Raw genomic sequence first — 20,457 nt, forward strand, 5'->3', positions numbered from 1 at the left:
TCAATTATTCATGTTATAAAAAGACTTCCATCCAAGATGAGGGAGGGCAAAGAAAACCAATGTTAAAATACTGTACAGGCAGACAACATCACTAGCTCTGGATAAAAATGCAGGAAGAGAAAAGGAAGCAGATGGTGGAGAAAGGACCAGACACTGCTGTGGGCCAGACATTTCAATGTCCTTAATCTGCATTGATTGGCATGGTAGATAATTTTACCCTTTATTTGAGCGAAATGGAAACCGAATCACAGAGAAGTTAAGCAATATGTCCAAGATCATCAATAAGAGTAGAAGCCAAGACTTGAATCCAGTTATCTCAAGTTCCAAAGCTCCACTGAGGAGAGTGCATGCACTTGCACCCACCTGCCTCTCCCAGCTCATCCCCTCCCTCTCAGCCACCTACTCCAGCTCCCGTTCCTCCAACAGGGCAAGTGCTCTCCCTCACCAGACAACTGACCTGTGTGTTTTTTCTGGTGCTTAGAAAACGCTTATTACCACTTTACCTTGCTGGCTCCTCCTCATCTTTCAGTTTTCAGCATAAGCATCACTTCCTCAGATAGTGGAGCCCCAATCCAAAATGTGATTCCCTGCGATCTGTCTTCGTGGCACCCACGTCTGTTCCATTTCACTTGTGTTTTGTAATTACACCTTTAATAGAGCTTCTTCCTTCGATGCTGATCCCCCACTGAACCACAAGCTTCCGTGGCGCAGGAATCACGTCTGTCTGCTCTTTGCTCCTGGTCCAGGACCCAGCACGGGGCCCAACACACAGAATGTATTCAATGCATATATTTGAATGAATGAGAACGTGAGATATGGGAGCTGTCTAAAATGATCTACAGGCTGTCTGATAAGGTTAAGTTAGCCAAGAGCATTGAGAATGTATGGTGGTACAGGACTTCAGATCTTCACTGGCGTGTGCCAAAATGGGATATTAACAAAGCGAATAGAGATTATCCCCCTACTTTAAAAAAAACTCACGAATCAAAATACACACGAGAAAGCCACAGAAAACCCTGGGCCCTGAAGCCCTCACCGTGCTGGGAAATCAGCATCGTCCTGGGTTTGCCTGTCACTCCCTTGACCAAAAGCCATGGCTTTTCCTCATTAACTTCACAGTCATCATCGCCTGTCAGCTCCAAGTTACCAAACGGCTGTCTGATTAAAACACGTGCTAGTCTCATCGCCAACTCTTCAATATTAATCACTGCGAATTAATCCGGGCTAATCCTTTCAGGTTTTACACTAAAAGGTGTCAGACTGGCAAGTCTGGTCTTCCAATGATGTCCCTGATTTTTGTTATGGGTTTCACTTACCACAACACTGCTCAGGTGACTGACTTCCTGTGGGTGAAGAGTTAATGCATTCTAGTTAAACAAAGATTAAACAGCAAGTCAAAATTCCTCAGTTTTCATTCAGTTCTGTTACTACCTTGCTATGTGCACAAATAATTTTAACCCCTCTAATTTAACTATCTTTTTGTTGTTGTTAATCCTCACCCGAGGATAATTTTTCCATTGATTTTTAGAGAGAGTGGACTGGAGAGGGAGAAACAGAGAGAGAAACATCAATTGAGAGAGAGACATCAATTGGTTGCCTCCCACACGTGCCCCAACCCAGGCTGGGGATGGAGCCAGCAACCGAGGTATGTGCCCTTGACTAGAATCAAACTCGAGACCCTTCAGTCTTCAGGCCAATGCTCTAACCACTGAGAAAAACAGGTAGGGCGAACTTAACTATCTTAACTTTCTCATCTGTCAAATTATGAGGTTACCAGTTAATAATACGGATTTTGTAATAAAAGAAAACACGATAATTTTAAGAGAAACATCAAAAGTGCTTTATTCAAAGTAATGTCCATCGCTAGCTACACATTTCCCCATCTTTCAAGTAATTTGTGGATACCCTCCCAATAGAACTTTTCTTGTTTTGAGGCAAACCATTCAGAGACCAAATTTTCCACTTCTTTGTAGGTTTTGAAGTGCTACTCAGAAAGTGTGTGTACCATCAATGGGAACAAGTGGTAATCTGAAGGAGCAAGGTCTGGTAAATATGGTGGGTGGGTTAATACTTCCCCAGCAAGATCTTTTAACGTGTCTTTAACTGGTTTTGAAGTGTGTGATGGTGCGTCATCATGAAGCAAAATTACTTTGCCATGTCTTCTGACACATTCTGGTCATTTCACAATCAAAACATGGATCAAATTGATTATTTGTTGTCGGTAGCGATCAGTATTAACGGTTCACCTGGTTTTAGAAGCTCATAACACACCACACCTTCCTGATCCCACCAAATGCAGAGCATTGTCTTCTTTCCAAAGCGATTTGGCCTTGCAGTCGATGTTGAGGGTTGACCTGGATCAACCCATGATTTTGTGCATTTGGGATTCTCAAAATAAATCCACTTTTCATCGCCAGTCACAATTCGATGCAAAATAGACTTTCTTTGGTGCTGTTGAAGCAACATTTTACTGATGACTTTTCGGTTTTCCATTTGTTTTTCGTTCAGTTGATGTGGCACCCATTTTCCTTACTTTAAAATCTTTCCCATTGCTTGTAAACGATCAGAAATTGTGAGCAACGTTTAATCTTTCTGCAAGTTGTTTTTGAGTTTGACATGCATATTCATCCAATAATGCTTATAATTGTTGGTCTTCAAACTTTTTTGGTTGACCTGGACGTTCTTTGTCTTTCACATCGAAATCATTACTCTTAAAGCATTTAAACCAGCGTTCACAAGTATCTTGAGATGGAGCATGTTCACCATAAGCTCCTCGAAGTATTCAGCAGCACTTTTCTTCAAAATAAAGTAATGAATTAAAACTTTCTGCAAATTCTCTTTTTTTGGCACAAAATTCAACATTTTTAAGTGTAAAAATATCTATGATGTTAACACCTTCAGAAAATTTGACATATGAAGTTTTGAAGCGTGTTGTCAATACAACAAAATAGCATACATATCAAATCACATAGATATTAACACGTGTAACTCCATCTGTTGAAAAAAATTTGCATTATTAACTGGTACACCTGGGGTATAATGATCACTCTGATAGACTTATAGCTAGTCTGAGGGCTTGGAAGATCCTCAGAGCCATCTGGGTGACTGACGCTTGCTCTAATTCTGCAGCTCTAACATCAGAAAGCGTTCTAGACCAGACTGTGCGAGGCTAGGGAGAATGAATATGTTAAAAGAGGGTGTAATGCTGGCTTCGGCAGCACATATACTAAAATTGGAACCAAACAGTGAAGATTAGCATGGCCCTGAGCAAGGCTGATGCAAATTTGTGAAGTGTTAAATATTTATAAAAATAGAAAGAAAAACATAGGGGTGTTGATGCTTGTGTACACTGTAGAATACTGTCTCATGTGTAACACCAATATTGATGAGCTGATCATAAAGATCCAGCTGGGCTTGGGTGGGGGTGGGGTGGGAATGGTCTGCTCCTGACTAAGTGACTTTTCCTACAAGTCCCAAAGCGACCCTCAGTCACTCAGACTTCATCATATGCAGTGATGTTGAAGCCCTCTTTGGGGGCCCAGAGGCTTGTGCGTTATGCCTGTCATGGAGAACACAGGTGCTCTCTCTCCTGTGATTCCTGATAGCACTTTGTTCCATCTCCACCCTTAGATAAAGACACCTTGCCTCATTTCCCAGGTAGCATCTGCCTGGCCTCTATTTCAGTCAGAACCTACTGATGGAATTTGTCAACATGGTGGTAACATAGGTTCAAATGTGCTTTGGAAAAATAAAAAGTATTTCACAAATATGAGTGATTATCACCAACTGCCTACGAAGGCAATTTTTTTTTTAATCCTCACCTGAAGACATATTTTTATTGATTTTGTTTGAGAGAGAGAAAGACCAATGAGAGACAGAAACTCCGATGTGAGAGAGAAACATCAATCGGACGCCATACTCGCCCCAACCAGGGATCAAACCCACAACCCAGGAATGTGCCCTGACCAGAAATTAAACTCACAGCCATCTGGTGCGCAGGATAATGTTCCAATCAACTGAGCCACCCGGCCAAGGAGGAGGTGAGATTTTTGAGCTCCAATTTCTTTTCTATAGCAAATAGATACAATATGGTATTTGTAATTGGCTCAGGTTCAAATTCTACTGTACTTACAGACTTTGTGTCTTTAGAGAAGTCACACGCTATCAGAATCTGGGTATCTTCATATGAAAAATAGAAATTTGGTAATAGTATCTATCTCATAAGGTTGTTGGGAGGGTGAAGAAGACCAAAGTTCTGCCACCTCTTGGAATATTGATTTTAAGCTGTTTATTGAGGAACAAAAGACTCAGAACCTCTGACCTTCCCCACTTTTCTGCCCAAGAGACTCAGATGGAAAGCCCTAGTCTTAGGATGTTCTCCTTAGCTGGTTCCTATTAAGGACGGTAACTGGGAGGCTTCAGGCCTGTTAGCTAGACACCCCGTGTCCCAGTGTTTCTGAGTTGCCTGCCAAGGACTTGCCTGCCCTGTGTGTCCTGCTCTTCCTCCACTACCTGCCAATCACCCACTCTCACTTCTGAAACCTAAGACTCATTCCCCGCCTTTGTCTCCTTTGTCCAAAATGACATTTATACCAAATTTTGCTTCACTGTCTTTGGAATTTTCCTGCTTATGTGAATTCCTCACGTGCATGTATTAAAATTTGATTTTCTCCTGTTAATCAGTCTCTGTTAATTTGGTTATTAGCCCAGCTAGAAGAACTTGGAACGTGGGAGGAAATTATTACATTTTTCTTAGCAAAAGATAATGCAGGAAATATCAGGTGCTGTCCCAGCACAATGGAAGCACTAATATTTGAATGTGAAATCAGAAACCCAAAATTTGAGAGAAGTAAATGAATTTAAAAGCTCCGAATCTATCAGAATATTTTATGTTAAAAAAAAAAAAAAAACAAAGTTAAACTCAAACTGGCTTAAATAATCATGGGAACTCATTGGCACCTGTAGTTGAAAAGCCCATAGGAAATGTAAACATCAGGCATTGTTCACAGAAGGTCCAGCTCCACTGCTCTGCAGTCCTGCTGGCTGCACCCTACCCCACGGTACCTCTCTCAGGCGGCCTTCCCCCGCTGTTGCAAGATGCCTGCCAGCAGTGACCAGGACAAAACGCATTCCTTCACATCCAGAAAGGGTTGAACGTGAATTCCCACAATGAACAAGAGCCCTGAACTCCCATCGTGACCAGGTGAGTGCCAGGCACTGCTGTGTAGTACTGGGGTGACTGAGGAAAGAGGTGCTGCACAACAGGGAAAGGTAAACTAAATGTCACAGACAACCACAACGTCAGCTATCGTAACACAATAAATGCTTAGTTGGGGACAGTGCATTCAAAGTTAGTTTGTCTTTAGGGAAATAAAATACCTATGAAGAAATGTTGAATTTGAAGGTTTCTAGGATCCTAATAAGCCCAGATGGCAGGGAGTAGGCAAGGGGAAGGACCCTCTGAACTGCCCAACAGAAACCCTAAGGTGTACCAAGCTCAGGAGGGAAGTCTACTGTCCGCTCGGGGCACCTGGGAGTTTGAGCACCACCACCTTCAAGGCTGCTCCGAAGCCCCCAGAGGTGAGAATCCTGGCATAGTTTTTCCTTCCAATTCCTACAGATCTGCAATCAACTGCAGAAGCAGAAAGAAAAGCTTTCCAGTGCTGGAGAAGTTTAAATGATGAAAGTCCTTCTCCTTACTTGTCCACAGATTACCACAAACCCTCCACCAGGACCTCAGAAAAGGCTGAGCACTGACACGAATGCAGTCTCTGCTTAGAAAGAAAGCCAGGCCCGCCAGTGTGGCTCAGTGGTTGAGCATCGATCTATGAACCAGGAGGTGACAGTTCGATTCCTGGTCAGGGCACATGCCCAGGCTGTGGGCTCAATCCCCAGTGTGGGGCATGCAGGAGGCAGCTCATCAATGTTTCTCTCTCATCATTGATGTTTCTATCCCTCTCTCCCTCTCCTTTACGCTCTGAAATCAATAAAAATATATCATTAAAAAAAAGAAAGAAAAAAACCAAAGCCCCTGGAGAGAACCAAGATGGCGGCATAGGTTAACGCCGGAGTTTGCTGCTTTGAACAACTACTTCAAAAGTGAAACTAAAACACGGAACGGACATCACCCAGAACCACAGGAACGCTGGCTGAGTGGAAGTCCTACAACTAGGAGGAAAGAGAAACGCATACGGACACTCAGAGGAGGCGCAGTGCTGAAGTCAAATTCTGAGGTGCGGAGTGCGCGGAGCGGGCTGGCGGCGGTGGGCGCGGTTGTTGTTTTCAATCGGGAGGGAGTCGCAGACTCTGAGCTCCAGATACAGGCGAGTCTTTAGGGACCCAGGCTCAAACGGGAGAAGCAGACTGTCTGGCTTCGGTCAGAGCGAGTGCAGCTTTCTCTCCGAGCCTTGCAGCGGGTGCTGGGACTCAGAGAGGCAGAGCCCCTGGGGACAGGACTGAGAGCTGCCATAACTGCTCTCTCCGGCCCACCCTGTTGATCCTGTGCGACCCGCCCTGCCCAAGCCCTGCACAGAGGCATTTACCGGATAGCCTCAGGCAAAGGCTAGATTAGCACCTCCCCAGAGGACAGAAGTTCTCTCACTGCTGACACAGCTGATTCTCATAGCCACTTGGCCTGGAGGTCAAACCCTCCCTGGAATTAGCTACAACAATCAAGATTTATCTATAAGACTGAGAACAAAGACCACTAGGGGGTGCACCAAAGAAGCATAACAAAATGCGGAGACAAAGAAACAGGACAAAATTGTCAATGGAAGAAATAGAGTTCAGAACCACACTTTTAAGGTCTCTCAAGAACTGTTTAGAAGCTGCCGATAGACTTAATGAGATCTACACAAAAACTAATAAGACCCTCGATCTTATATTGGGGAACCAACTAGAAATTAAGCACACACGGTCTGAAATAACGAATATTAAACAGACGCCCGACAGCAGACCAGAGGAGCGCAAGAATCAAGTCAATGATTTGAATTGCGAGGAAGCAAAAAACATCCAACGGGAAAAGCAAAATGAAAAAAGAATCCAAAAATGCGAGGATAGTGTAAGGAGCCTCTGGGACAGCTTCAAGCGTACCAACATCAGAATTATAGGGGTGCCAGAAGATGAGAGAGAGCAAGATATTGAAAACCTATTTGAAGAAATAATGACAGAAAACTTCCCCCACCTGGTGAAAGAAATGGACTTACAGGTCCAAGAAGCGCAGAGAACCCCAAACAAAAGGAATCCAAAGAGGACCACACCAAGACACATCATAATTAAAATGCCAAGAGCAAAAGATAAAGAGAGAATCTTAAAAGCAGCAAGAGAAAGTAACTCAGTTACCTACAAGGGAATACCCATACGACTGTCAGCTGATTTCTCAACAGAAACTTTGCAGGCCAGAAGGGAGTGGCAAGAAATATTCAAAGTGATGAATACCAAGAAACTACAACCAAGATTACTTTATCCAGCAAAGCTATCATTCAGAATTGAAGGTCAGATAAAGAGCTTCACAGATAAGGAAAAGCTAAAGGAGTTCATCACCACCAAACCAGGATTATATGAAATGCTGAAAGGTATCCTTTAAGAAGAGGAAGAGGAAGAAAAAGGTAAAGATACAAATTATGAACAACAAATATGCATCTATCAACAAGTGAATCTAAGAATCAAGTGAATAAATAATCTGATGAACAGAATGAACTGGTGATTATAATAGAATCAGGGACATAGAAAGGGAATGGACTGACTATTCTTGGGGGGGAAAGGGGTGTGGGAGATGTGGGAAGAGACTGGACAAAAATCGTGCACCTATGGATGAGGACAGTGGGTGGGGAGTGAGGGCGGAGGGTGGGGCGGGAACTGGGAGGAGGGGAGTTATGGGGGGAAAAAAAAAAGGAACAAATGTAATAATCTGAACAATAAAGATTTAATTAAAAAAAAAAAAAAAAAAAAAACCAAAGCCCCAGGATAAACCTCTTCAGGTGACTTCCTTTTACCTAAATGAAGCATTTCATTGGATCTTAGGCTCCTTTGGCTATAAAGAACTAAAATCCACTCAAGGTCCTTAAGCAAAAAGGAAATTTATAGGATGAAAACCAAGGATCTGCCAGTCAGGGAGTACAGCTTGATGGTGATGTGAACGCCCAATTGCTTTAGTTTTCTAACTGTCACAACAGCTTTCCTGTCTTAATTTGTCCATGGGTCAGCCCTGGCTTTACATTTTCCATGTTCAAGAGCCACTACTACAATGCTGAGTAGGTCCCATAAGCCAATTTCAAATTTCTAAGAGCAAGAGCCCACTGTTGCACGTAAGGCCACATGTCTGTCCCCAGCCAGTCTGCTACGGCTGGTGAGGGCAGGGTCACCAGGTCAGGTCTGCTACACACTCAGGATAGGTCCTACCACGGACTCTGAGAAAGGAAGTGAGCAGGAAAGTCAAAATATGGGTATGCATATGTGAGACATGCCATTCCTTTCCTCTTCTATCACACTAGTCAGTGCTACGTGATTTCATAAAAACATCAGAGAAATAGAACCAGTAGAGCAACACGGACTAATTCTAGATAACCAATCTCTCAGGTTGGCCCCATTCTAACTTTATATGTATTTTTTATACAGCATAATTTCTTAATGCTGTATTTTCTCACCTGCCAAATAAAGATAATTGTACTTGTAACTCATAAGATTATAGAAAGAATAAATAAATAATAGATATGAAAGTAATTTAAATGATGTTATTTATACTCTGTACACTATAAAGCATCTTCTGAATTCTAACTCAAAACCCACTGCTTCTATGAAAATACTTGAGTTCAAGATCTTATTTATTATGAGAGCCCAGGTTTAAAACCACACATATATGGACAGATAATTTTTGACAAAGGACCAGAAACGCACACTGGAGTAAAGATAGTTTCTTTAATAAATGGTGCTGGGAAAACTGGAAAGCCACATGCAAATGAATGAAACTGGATTACAATTTGCCCCCTGTACAAAAATTAATTCAAAATGGATCAAAGACCTAAACATAAGATCCAAAACAATAAGTACCATAGAAGAAAATAGAGGTACCAAACTTATGGACCTATATAGAGATCATTTTATGGACTTGACCCCAAAGGCAAGGGAAGCAAAGGAAAAAATAAACAAATGGGACTATATCAAATTGAAGAGCTTCTGCACAGCAAAAGACACAGACAACAAAACAAACAGGCACCAACCACATGGGAGATGATATTTGCAAACAGCTTCGACAAAGGTTTAATTTCCAAAATATATAAAGAACTCGTAAAACTCAACACCAAACAATCCAATTGAAAAGTGGGCAGAGGACCTGAAAATACACCTCTCCCAAGAAGACATACGAACAACCAATAGATAAATAAAAAGATATTCAACCACCCTAGCCAGTTTGGCTGAGTGGATAGAGCGTCAGCCTGTGAACTGAAAGGTCCCAAGTTCAATTCCGGTCAAGGGCACATGCCGGGTTGTGGGCTCAATCCCCAGTGGGAGACTTACAGGAGGCAGCCAGTCCATGATTCTCTCTCATCATGGATGTTTCTATCTCTCTCTCCTTCTTCCTTCCTCTCTGAAATCAATAAAAATATATATATATATTTTTTTAAAGATGTTCAACCTCACTGGCAAATACAAAAATGCAAATCAAAACTACAATGAGATGCCACCTCATACCCATTAGAGTGGCCATTATCAACAAGACAAGCAATAACAAGTGTTGAAGAGGTTGCTGGTGGGAATGTAGACTGATACAACCACTATGGAAAGCGGTCTGGTGATTCCTCAAAAAATTAAGACTAGAACTACCATATGACCCAGCAATCCCACTCCTGGGTATATACCCAAAAAACTCAAAATCATGTATTTGCAAAGATATATACACCCCTATATTCATTGCTGCATTGTTCATGGTGGCCAAGACATGGAAACAACAAAAGTGTCCCACGTAGAGGACTGGATAAAGAAGATGTGGTTCATATACACAATGGAATGCTACTCAGCCATAAGAAAGGATGAAATAGCGCCATTTGCAACAACATGGATGGACCTTGAGAATATTATGCTAAGGGAAATAAGTCAGACAGAAAAAGCTAAGAACCATATGATTTCACTCATATGTGGGATATAAAACTGAAACTTATAAACACAAACAGCAGACAGGCAGTTGCCAGAGGGAAGGGGATAGAGGGAGAAAAGGATCATACTATGAGTGACAGGAGAAGATTTGACTTTGGGTGGTGGGCACACAATGCAATATACAGATCTTGTAACAGAAATCCGCACATGAAACCTATATGTTCATGTTGACCAATGTCACCCTAGTCAATTTAATAAATAAAATTTTAAAAAATCCTATTTATGTCTACCACATACCTGTGGTGGAGTCTTACAAGTTACATGGTTACACAGCACACACATGGCAGACATACAAGAGGAGAGCTACAAAGATTACAGAAAAGCAGAAAAGGAAAAACAAAGCAAACCAAAAAAAGTAAGAACAAAAACCCATCCCCCCAAGAAAACAAAAACAGATAAGCTAATAACAGTGTGCAATGATATGTATTCCTTGTCCATTAAGAATTAAACAAAATGGAAATATGCTGCAAATGTGAGATTTGGATTAGATATAAGAGAGAAATTCCTGGAAATGAGGGATGCTAAGCATTCCCTACTAACAAAGTTAGTCAGTGGCTCCTCCCCATGAACAGGTGATACATTTTTTGATGCAGGAATTGATACGTTCACCTTTGTTTCCCAGCATCCAGCATGGCGCCTGCCCCTGCAGGCGCTCAGTTAATACTGTTGAGGACGTGAAGGATCAGAGAATGAGAAGACAGCAGCCATTCTTGTCTCTTCTCTGAGCAGGAAACAAGTTCCCTGGCCATTGCAGGAGAAGGGGGCATTTAACCTTCTCTGTTACAATATAAAGAGCACCAATGAGAATGTTCTCATTTTTATAGTCTTAGAGGTGATCCCCAAGCAGCAAATGTCCCTCTAGATTGTTATCTTTTTAGATGAGCCTGCCACAAAAAGCCCAGCATTTACCCAAAAGCCTCCTGCTTTCTGTTTTATGTCTCTTTTTTTTAATTAATTTATTTATTTATTTTATTATTTGTTTATTTTTTATTAATTAAATCTTTATTGTTCAGATTATTCCATTTGTTCCTCTTTTCCCCCCCCCATAACTCCCCTCCTCCCAGTTCCCACCCCACCCTCCGCCCTCACTCCCCACCCACTGTCCTCATCCATAGGTGCACGATTTTTGTCCAGTCTCTTCCCGCATCACCCACACCCCTTTCCCCCACAAGAATAGTCAGTCCATTCCCTTTCTATGTCCCTGATTCTTTTATGATCACCAGATTATTTGTTCACTTGATTCTTAGATTTACTTGTTGACAGATGCATGTTTGTTGTTCATAATTTGTATCTTTACCTTTTTCTTCTTCTTCCTCTTCTTAAAGGATATCTTTCAGCATTTCATATAATACTGGTTTGGTGGTGATGAACTCCTTTAGCTTTTCCTTATCTGTGAAGCTCTTTATCTGACCTTCAGTTCTGAATGATAGCTTTGCTGGATAAAGTAATCTTGGTTGTAGGTTCTTGGTATTCATCACTTTACACATTTCTTGCCATTCCCTTCTGGCCTGCAAAATTTCTGTTGAGAAATCAGCTGACAGTCGTATGGGTATTCCCTTGTAGGTAACTGAGTTTCTTTCTCTTGCTGCTTTTAAGATTCTCTCTTTGTCTTTTGCTCTTGGCATTTTAATTATGATGTGTCTTGGTGTGGTCCTCTTTGGATTCCTTTTGTTTGGGGTTCTCTGCGCTTCCTGGACCTGTAAGTCTATTTCTTTCACCAGGTGGGGGAAGTTTTCTGTCATTATTTCTTCAAATAGGTTTTCAATATCTTGCTCTCTCTCATCTTCTGGCACCCCTATAATTCTGATGTTGGTACGCTTGAAGCTGTCCCAGAGGCTCCTTACACTATCTTCGTATTTTCGGATTCTTTTTTCATTTTGCTTTTCCAGTTGGGTGTTTTTTGCTTCTTCGCATTTCGAATCTTTGACTTGATTCTTGCGCTCCTCTGGTCTGCTGTTGGGTGTCTGTATAATATTCTTTATTTCAGTCAGTGTATTCTTAATTTCTAGTTGGTTCTTTATCACAACATCAAGGGTCTCATTAGATTTCTTGAGGATCTCACTACATTTATTGGCAGTCTCACCCAGTCTTTTCGAGGGCCTTACTAAGTTTATTGGCAGCTTCTAGACAGTTCTTGAGAGACCTTAAAAGTGTGGTTTTGAGCTCTATATCTTCCATTTCTGACATTTGCGTCCTGTTTCTTTGTCTCCGCATTTTTTTATCTTTTTTTGGTGCACCCCCTAGTGGTCTTTGTGTGCAGTCTTGTTGTAGTTAAGCTTTGATTGTTGTAGTTACTACTGGGGGTGATTTCTCTGTTTTATGTCTCTTGATCTGCCCATGAAGCCTGGACCCAAATTTGCCAATACTCAGCAGTCCTCAGTGCTGTGAGGAAACAGCTTTCGGCACAGATGAAGGCAGTACGGCGCTGTTGGAAAGAACCCAGAGGCCTAGGAGAGTTCTGACCTTGCTGATAACTGCTTATCTGGTCTTAGGCACCTCATCCAGCCTCCCCTGGCCTGTTTCCTCACTTGTAGATGAGACACTCACACACCTCAGTTCTCCCACTGGATGGTTCCAAACAGGGCACCAGAATCTTGCAGTTACTGGGCCTAGAAAAACAGTTGTTGTTCAAAGGGAAGATGAAAGCAAGGGTGATATTGCCTGAATTTTTAATTCTATATTTTCAGCAACTTCTTAGGACATTTAAAGTCTGAGTCTTATTTGATGTCTGAGGGAACATGTTTTTATCTCAGAGGGGATTGGGCCCAACTTCTTCATTCGTGTTACAATGAGGCAAAGTGGCAACACCAACACAAATGGCCAACTTCACTGCCAAAATGACTGAAAGAAGTCAATGAAAACAATTTAAAACTCAAACAAACAAACACCAAAAGACAAAATTCCAGTCTGCCAAATATAGAAATATGTGATTAACACATCACTGCTGGATTGCTTAAACCAGTTCCCAGCAGATCCGAGCAAACAACCATCACTGAGTATGGAAATGACCACCTCAATCAGGCCATCGTCCAAAACAATTTTTTAGACAGAAGGAAATGTGTTGCTCCAAAGAACAAACAAGAACAGGTCAGAACTTTCTTTAGCCTTTGTAGGAATAGATTGGGCTAGCAAACGTCCTTTAATCTCAAACAGCTTCAAACCGACTAGAATAAACCGAAGCAGCCCTTCCGAACTTACTGCCCAAACCCTAACATCCATTGTTCGTGATGAACTAATTTCTCTCCTTTGCAGCTAGAAAGGTACCTGTCATGTACCATTCTTGGAAGAATTGAGAAACTAGTCACTCAAATCATTCTCTGAAACCCAGTTCAGAAAGGCTGATTTAGCAGACTTCATTCTCAGCGCTTCTTACACTTCACATGTTCACAGCAGTTTGTGAAATCACTAGCCACAGACATATGCCATGCTGACATAATGGAGTGGGTGTCTGCTTCTATAGATTTGTTTTCTAAGTAGTTTTATTGAGCTCACTTAATCTTAATATTACACACAATTATATATATATATATATATATATATATATATATATATATATATATTTCATTTGTTTTTTATCTGGGGTTTTGCTGCAACTTGTGCAAAACTGGTAGACTTCCATAATGCCCAAGATAATAATTGCACTGCCCTAACTGGTTTGGCTTAGTGATTAAAGTGATGCCCTGTGGACTGAAGGGTCCCAGGTTCGATTCTTGTTAAAGGCACATGCCTGGGTTGTTGGCACAGTCCCCAGTGTGGGGTGTGCGGGAGGCAGCCAATCAATGATTCTCTCTCATCATTGATATTTTTATCTCTCTCTCCCTTCCTCTCTGAAATCAATAAATATATATATATTTTTTTAAAAAAGATAATTGCACCAATTTAAAAAAATTATAAATTATGTACTGAAGTATTATTGTTCTGAAATTATTTTCAGGTACTTTGGGATATATCAAATTAATAATTCAAGTAATCTTTGAGATTTTAGATATGTTTGAAAAACAATAAAGATATAAAGTAAGAGTTTGCATAAACACCTTATAGTCCTGAGTTGAAATTGGAAGTACCCACATAAAACCCTGAGGTATTTTATTGAAAAAGAAAATTATCCCTAACCCTATTCACTAAAAAGGCCTAGGAACAATGACCAACCCAGTGTCGATAAGCACCCCTAGCATTTAGATTATGACCTTTAAATACCATTTCCCATGAAAAGGAACCAGAGTTCCTTAGAGAACTAGCTTATTCCATGTCTTGGGCAGGAAATTTCTAAGCTGAGCCTTACACATCTTATAGCAGAGTGGAAGGAAGCTATCAAAGGCTCCTAGAGTCAATGTCAAAGGGACTCAGGAGCAAACTAGAAAAGGTGTAACAGACCAAAAATCGGCCAATTTGAGCAGGAAAAAGGATAATATCTGCAACAGATTAAAACACATCAAATATGCTAGCATCCATGAGTTGATAATATTTCAAACAAAACAGACAAAAACAAACAAACTCAGTCACCTTTGAAAGAGGCAAAGAAACCAACCTATTTTTTATTGTAGTAATATATACATAACATAAAATTTACTATCTTAAACATGTTTAAGTGTTAGGATATTCACATTGTTAAAACAACCATCACCACCATCTCCAGAAGTTTTTCACTTTCCCAAATGGAAACCCTATACCCAGTAAATACCAACTCTCTCTTCCTCCCTCCCCCAAATCCCTGTCAACCTATTATTGTAAACTGGTAAAAAAAAAAAAAAAGGTTAAAAAATGAAACATTTATGCTGCCTTTCCTATATGAATTATACTGCAAGGTGACCAAATAAAGAATTCTCTTTTTAGAAGTATTCCAGCTAATAAATGAAGGAATGCTAAGATTAAGAATATCACCATTTTTAGAACATTATGTGAAGTGAAATAAGCCACTCAGAGAAAGACAAGTACCATATGATTTCACTCATAGGCAGAACCTAATGAACAAAATAAACTAACAAGCAAAATAGAAACAGACCCATGGATGGAGAGCAGACTGACAGCCGTCAGAGGGAGGGTCATTGCATGGCTGGGTGAAAGGGTGAAGGGATTGAGTGACAGTGCTGTGATAACCAAAGGGAAAGGGAGTGGGGAGATACATGGCGATGGAAGGAGACTTGAGTTGGGGTGGTGAACATATAATGCAACATACAGATGCTGTATTATAAAGCTGTACACCTAAAACCTACGTAACTTTATTAACCAATGTCACCCCAATAAATTCAATAAAAAAATTAAAACAGATTTTTCACTAAAAAAAGGATATCACCATTTTGTAAACCCCAATAAATTAATCAATCATGGCAATGATTAATAATGGCAGATAACATCACAAAAGGAAACATGTTATACCTCCTGATGCTTCAAAGTACAAACTGCCACCACTAAAGTAGTACACACACACACAGAGAGAGAGAGAGAGAGAGAGAGAGAGAGAGAAAGCAACAACAAAATTACCTGAATACGATCAAGCCTCTATAGCTAACTAACTCCCAAATGTATAATAAATACAGAGGACAGAGGAATATGTTTAATGACAGCATTGAAATACAATTAGCAAAATACAGATCATTAAAAAAGGTACAGAGAATGACCTGACTTTTCAATAAAACGCAGATAAAAAAGAAAAATTTAAAAGAAAGATAAAGAGAAAGCTTATATATGAAAAGATACTTGAGACACATCAAGCAATTATAAACTTTATTTTGATTGACAATTGAAACAATATAAACCCTAAGTAGCTATGACAGTAAGAAATTAATAATTTTTAGATATGATAATACTAATATGTGATTATATTTAGAAAGATAGTCCTTATCTTAGAAAAAGATCTTTAGAGTTTAAAGATTAATATATCTGGGATTCCCTCAAAATAATTCCTTCAAAAGTAAGGTCATGACAGAATTTAAAATGGCCATAAATGGGTCATTGTTCAAGCCGGATAATAGATTTAAAAGCATCCACTTTAATATTTTGTCTATTTTTGGTATATGTTTGAAAATTTCCATCACATTTTTTTAAAAGGAAGAAAACTAAAACCCAAAATGCAACTTTTGAGCTTAATATATAATTTGAATTAGCTTTAGTCATTAATAGCTTTTATTACAATTTAAAAACTGTCGATCTTAAATAGCTTGAGCTCAAACCAGCTAACATTTGTGCTTTTCTTCTGCTTCCCTGAAAGTGATTTTAAGTACCAATTAAATTTCAAATAACTGTGGCTTTTCTGGGTAAACTAAAGCTTAACATATTTCATTACTGTTTGTCAGACTTGCTGCAGCATTCCTATTAAACATGTTCTTTAGTGTGAACTGTTGGCTAAGCAACTTAAATAAACTTCATCTTAAGCTTTCTAAAGATATTGGCCAAATCTTCACTCATATTTTCTGCTTTCAGAGATTGAAGAAATGGTCAAATGAAAATGTTTCTATGTCTGGGAGATCCAAGATGGCAGCGGAGTAGGTGGGAGTTACACTCACCTCATTCCAGGACCAAACTGGAATTACAGCTAAAATGTAGAACAATCATCTTGCATAACCAACTGAAGATTAGCTGAACAGAAGTCTTGCATCCAAAGATCTAAGAAGAAGCCACATCAAGGCTGGTTAGATATACCTACAGACACTTTAGTTCTACTGAGCGAATGGGACCGAATGAAACTTGACAGTATCCTGAAGAGACCTTATGTTACTTGCCAACCATTTTGGAAAAAAGAAATGGAAATAATGGCAGACTCCAAAATGAAGGCAGAAATTCAAGCTTTGCTCTTCCTATCATCAGATTATCTCTCTAGAGTAGTGATGGTGAACCTTTTGAGCTCGGCATGTCAGCATTTTGAAAAACCCTAACTTAACTCTGGTGCCCTGTCACATATAGAAATTTTTTGATATTTGCAACCATAGTAAAACAAAGATTTATATTTCTGATATTTATTTTATATATTTAAATGCCATTTAACAAAGAAAAATCAATAAAAAAAATGAGTTTGCGTGTCACCTCTGACATGTGTGTCATAGGTTCGCCATCACTGCTACTTGCCTAACAAATTAAAATCTGGAGGATGGATATAAAAATATATCAGAATATACCTTGTGATTTCAAGAGGATTCTCAGGGTTGTTGTTTTCAGTAGTAGATACTGTGTGGGGGGAAAATAAAAAACATCTATTCTTAATTTCATAGAGGTAAAATAACATTCCATTAATTATATTTTTGGTCAAAACAAATGCTGTACTCTAGTTTTCTTTAGAAGGCTTTATTTTTATCCTTCTCTGTAGAAACTGGTTTCTATCCTATGTTCTAAATTATAAAAGAATATATGTTATTTTGACTTATTCTTCTTTTAAATATTTTCTATTGATTTTTAGAGAGAAGGGAAGAGAGAGGGAGAGAGAAAGAGAAACATTGATTGGCTGCCTCCTGCAAACCCACAACCAGGAGTAGAGCCCACAATCCAGGATGTGCCCTGATCAGGAATCGAACTGGAAACCTTTCTGTGTGAGGGATAACACCTAACCAACTGAGCCACACTGGCCAGGGCATTGACTTTTAAAATTTATTTTAAAAATATTTTATACATGTTTTTTTTAAAAAAAGAAAATGTTTCTGTGTCTTTAAAAATGATGAAGACAACTTCCATAACATTGCCTACAGTTCATTATATAAGCTCAAATCAGCAATTCTTTTTATAACTCAGCTTCAGAAAAAAAAAAAAGTCTGCCTTCCAAGGGGAATAAATCCCTTTAATCATTCAATAAGTAGTATAATTATTTTTTGTGTGTCTAACTTTCCAGGAAACTCAAAGCTAAATGTAGGCCCTGGTCAGGTAGCTCAGTTGGTTAGAGCATTGTCAGGATTGCCAAGGTTGCAAGTTCTATCCCCAGTCAAGGCACATACAGGAATCAATAAATGCATAAGTAAGTGGAACAACAAATTGATGTGTTTCTCTCTCTCTCTCTCTCTCTCTCTCTCTCTCTCTCTCTCTCTCTCATCAATAAATAAAAATATTTTTTTTAAAAGCTAAATATAATTACAACTCTTTTTAATGTGTTCTCCCTTTCCTTTTACAAGGTGTAAATATTTTATACGAATCATTTATTATAAAAATATATCTTTTAGAACTGGTAATAACATATGTCATTGATGCACATTTTATCCACATTTTAAGAGCTCTGAAAATTTAACATTCATCTTGTAATCAGCATAGTTTTCCCAGAAGCATTTTTTCTTATTTAAAATTACATTAATGGGAACATTTTGCTTCCCAGCAATTATAGTTTTGGTTCAAATAAACTCCAATCAAAACTCTCAAATAAAATTACATTAGTAATAATGTCTTATATTTTATTGTGGCCTAGGTTTGAGAAACTGTGAAAACATTTTCAACAGTTATTCTGTAATGTGAAAACACTATTTCAGCAGAACAGAAAAACTGAAAAACAAGGGAAGGAATTAAGCCTTATTAATTGACTCAATTCATCTATAGCATATTTCAAAGAGCTGTTTCTCATGCCCAACTTCTTACAATTATTGTGTAATGAGGAATTGGGCTTTGCTATACATAATTATTTGGAAACATTTTGTATACAGCTTATAGTCTTTGTTCAAATAGAAAATGTTATATGAGCTTCACATTTTAACAACACTATCAACATACAATTCCCCAGAACCACACATATGTACAAAATATTTTATTTCAGTTTCTAATGGCTCAACCAAGCTTATTCAATCATTGACTTCAAATTACTACTACTGCCACCATCATTTGACCACCATATCACAAATCAACCACATATCCCAGGGAAGAAGAGACTAAATAGTCTCACCATACGTACATTATAAAAATCATTGCTAGATGGATGGAACTGGAGAGCATTATGCTAAGTGAAATAAGCCAGTCAGAGAAAGATAAATACCACATGATCTCACTCATTTGTGGATTATAGAGAACAACATAGACTGATGAAAAGGGACAGACCCAAAGACTGAGAAACAGCGATCAGGCTATCAATCCCCAGAAGGAAAGTAGGGGAGGGCGGGGGTAAGGGAAGAGATCAACCAAAGGACTTGTATACATGTATATAAGCCAAACCAATGGACATGGACAACAGGGGGATGGGAGCATGAGTGTGCGGGGCGGGGTGGGGGGGGAAGGTTGGGGGTTAATGGGGGGGATGAGGACACATTTGTAATACCTTAACTAATTAAAAAAATAAAATAAAATAAAATAAAAATAAAAATCATTGCTAGAGTGGACCCCTGGAGAAAAGGGTTTGGGATCAGCACCCATGCCCACCAATCTTACAAACTAACTGCAGCACCTTAGGCGTTTTGCTCTGTATAAATATATTTTTTAAATTATTGTTTGACCTGAATGTTAAAAATATGAGCAGAAACTGCTATATCTGTATTTGGAATACACAATAATATTTTCTAATTATCGTGTTATGCTAACCTATGAGTTACATGTTTCTCTTGAGGATGCAACAACTCCATAGCAGGTATCACGGCCACACATACCTGGCCACAGCAGCCATCCCACTCAGTGATTCCCCTCCCCTCCCCCCCTATTCTCACAGCCCTTGTCATTTCTGTCACCTTCTGGCATTTGTTTAAACCTTTCCTCGTGGCTTTATTTGGAAATTAGGAGGAAAAATACCATATAACCTGGTGGTTATGGGCATGGGCTTTAGAGACCTAGATCTGAATTCTGGCTCTGCTCTCTTGCTGTGTGACTTGGGACATGTCTTTTATTCAATCGTGGCATCAGTATCTTCATTTATAAAATTAGGATGATATCCACCTTATAGGTATGTTACAAAAATTCTATGAGAACATGTATAAAGAGCTTGGTCGTGTCAGGATCACTGTTACTATTAGCATTTGGATTACACCTTTACCAAGAGCCAAATTGGCAACGTCCTGGCCCAAATCCTGCCGTGAGAAAGATAAGCCATCACCAGAACACCCCCAGGACTGAAAGCATGGACATCCTTCATTGCGGTGCCTGAGCATCTATTCTGTATGCCAAGCATTGGGTAAGTCAGTGGGAAAATGGAAGAGCATACAAAACAGTCTCTGCTTCAAGGAGCTCGCCGCCTTTTGGAGATGAATCGCCGCATAGGAAAAGCAAACAGTTGATTAAATAAATCGGGGAGAAGAGACAAATCTCCCTTGCAGAAGAATTCCCGATAATGTATGCAGCCACTCTGGCCTCAGGGAGGCTGAACATAACTCCCTCGCCTTCCGTGTGGGCTGTGCATAGCGATGTCCTTCCGAATAG

General features: G+C 39.6%; 1 non-coding gene across 1 annotated transcript; it reads left to right on the plus strand.

Moving 5' to 3' along the window:
• The first annotated feature begins 3,202 nt into the window (after positions 1 to 3,202).
• LOC132224066 (U6 spliceosomal RNA) lies at positions 3,203 to 3,306 on the plus strand. Its single transcript, XR_009450588.1, has one exon. It is a non-coding gene; the product is annotated as a U6 spliceosomal RNA (small nuclear RNA).
• Positions 3,307 to 20,457: the final 17,151 nt, after the last annotated feature.

This window comes from Myotis daubentonii, chromosome 1 (genome assembly GCF_963259705.1).
Source record: "Myotis daubentonii chromosome 1, mMyoDau2.1, whole genome shotgun sequence".
NCBI classification, from domain to species: Eukaryota; Metazoa; Chordata; class Mammalia; order Chiroptera; family Vespertilionidae; genus Myotis; species Myotis daubentonii.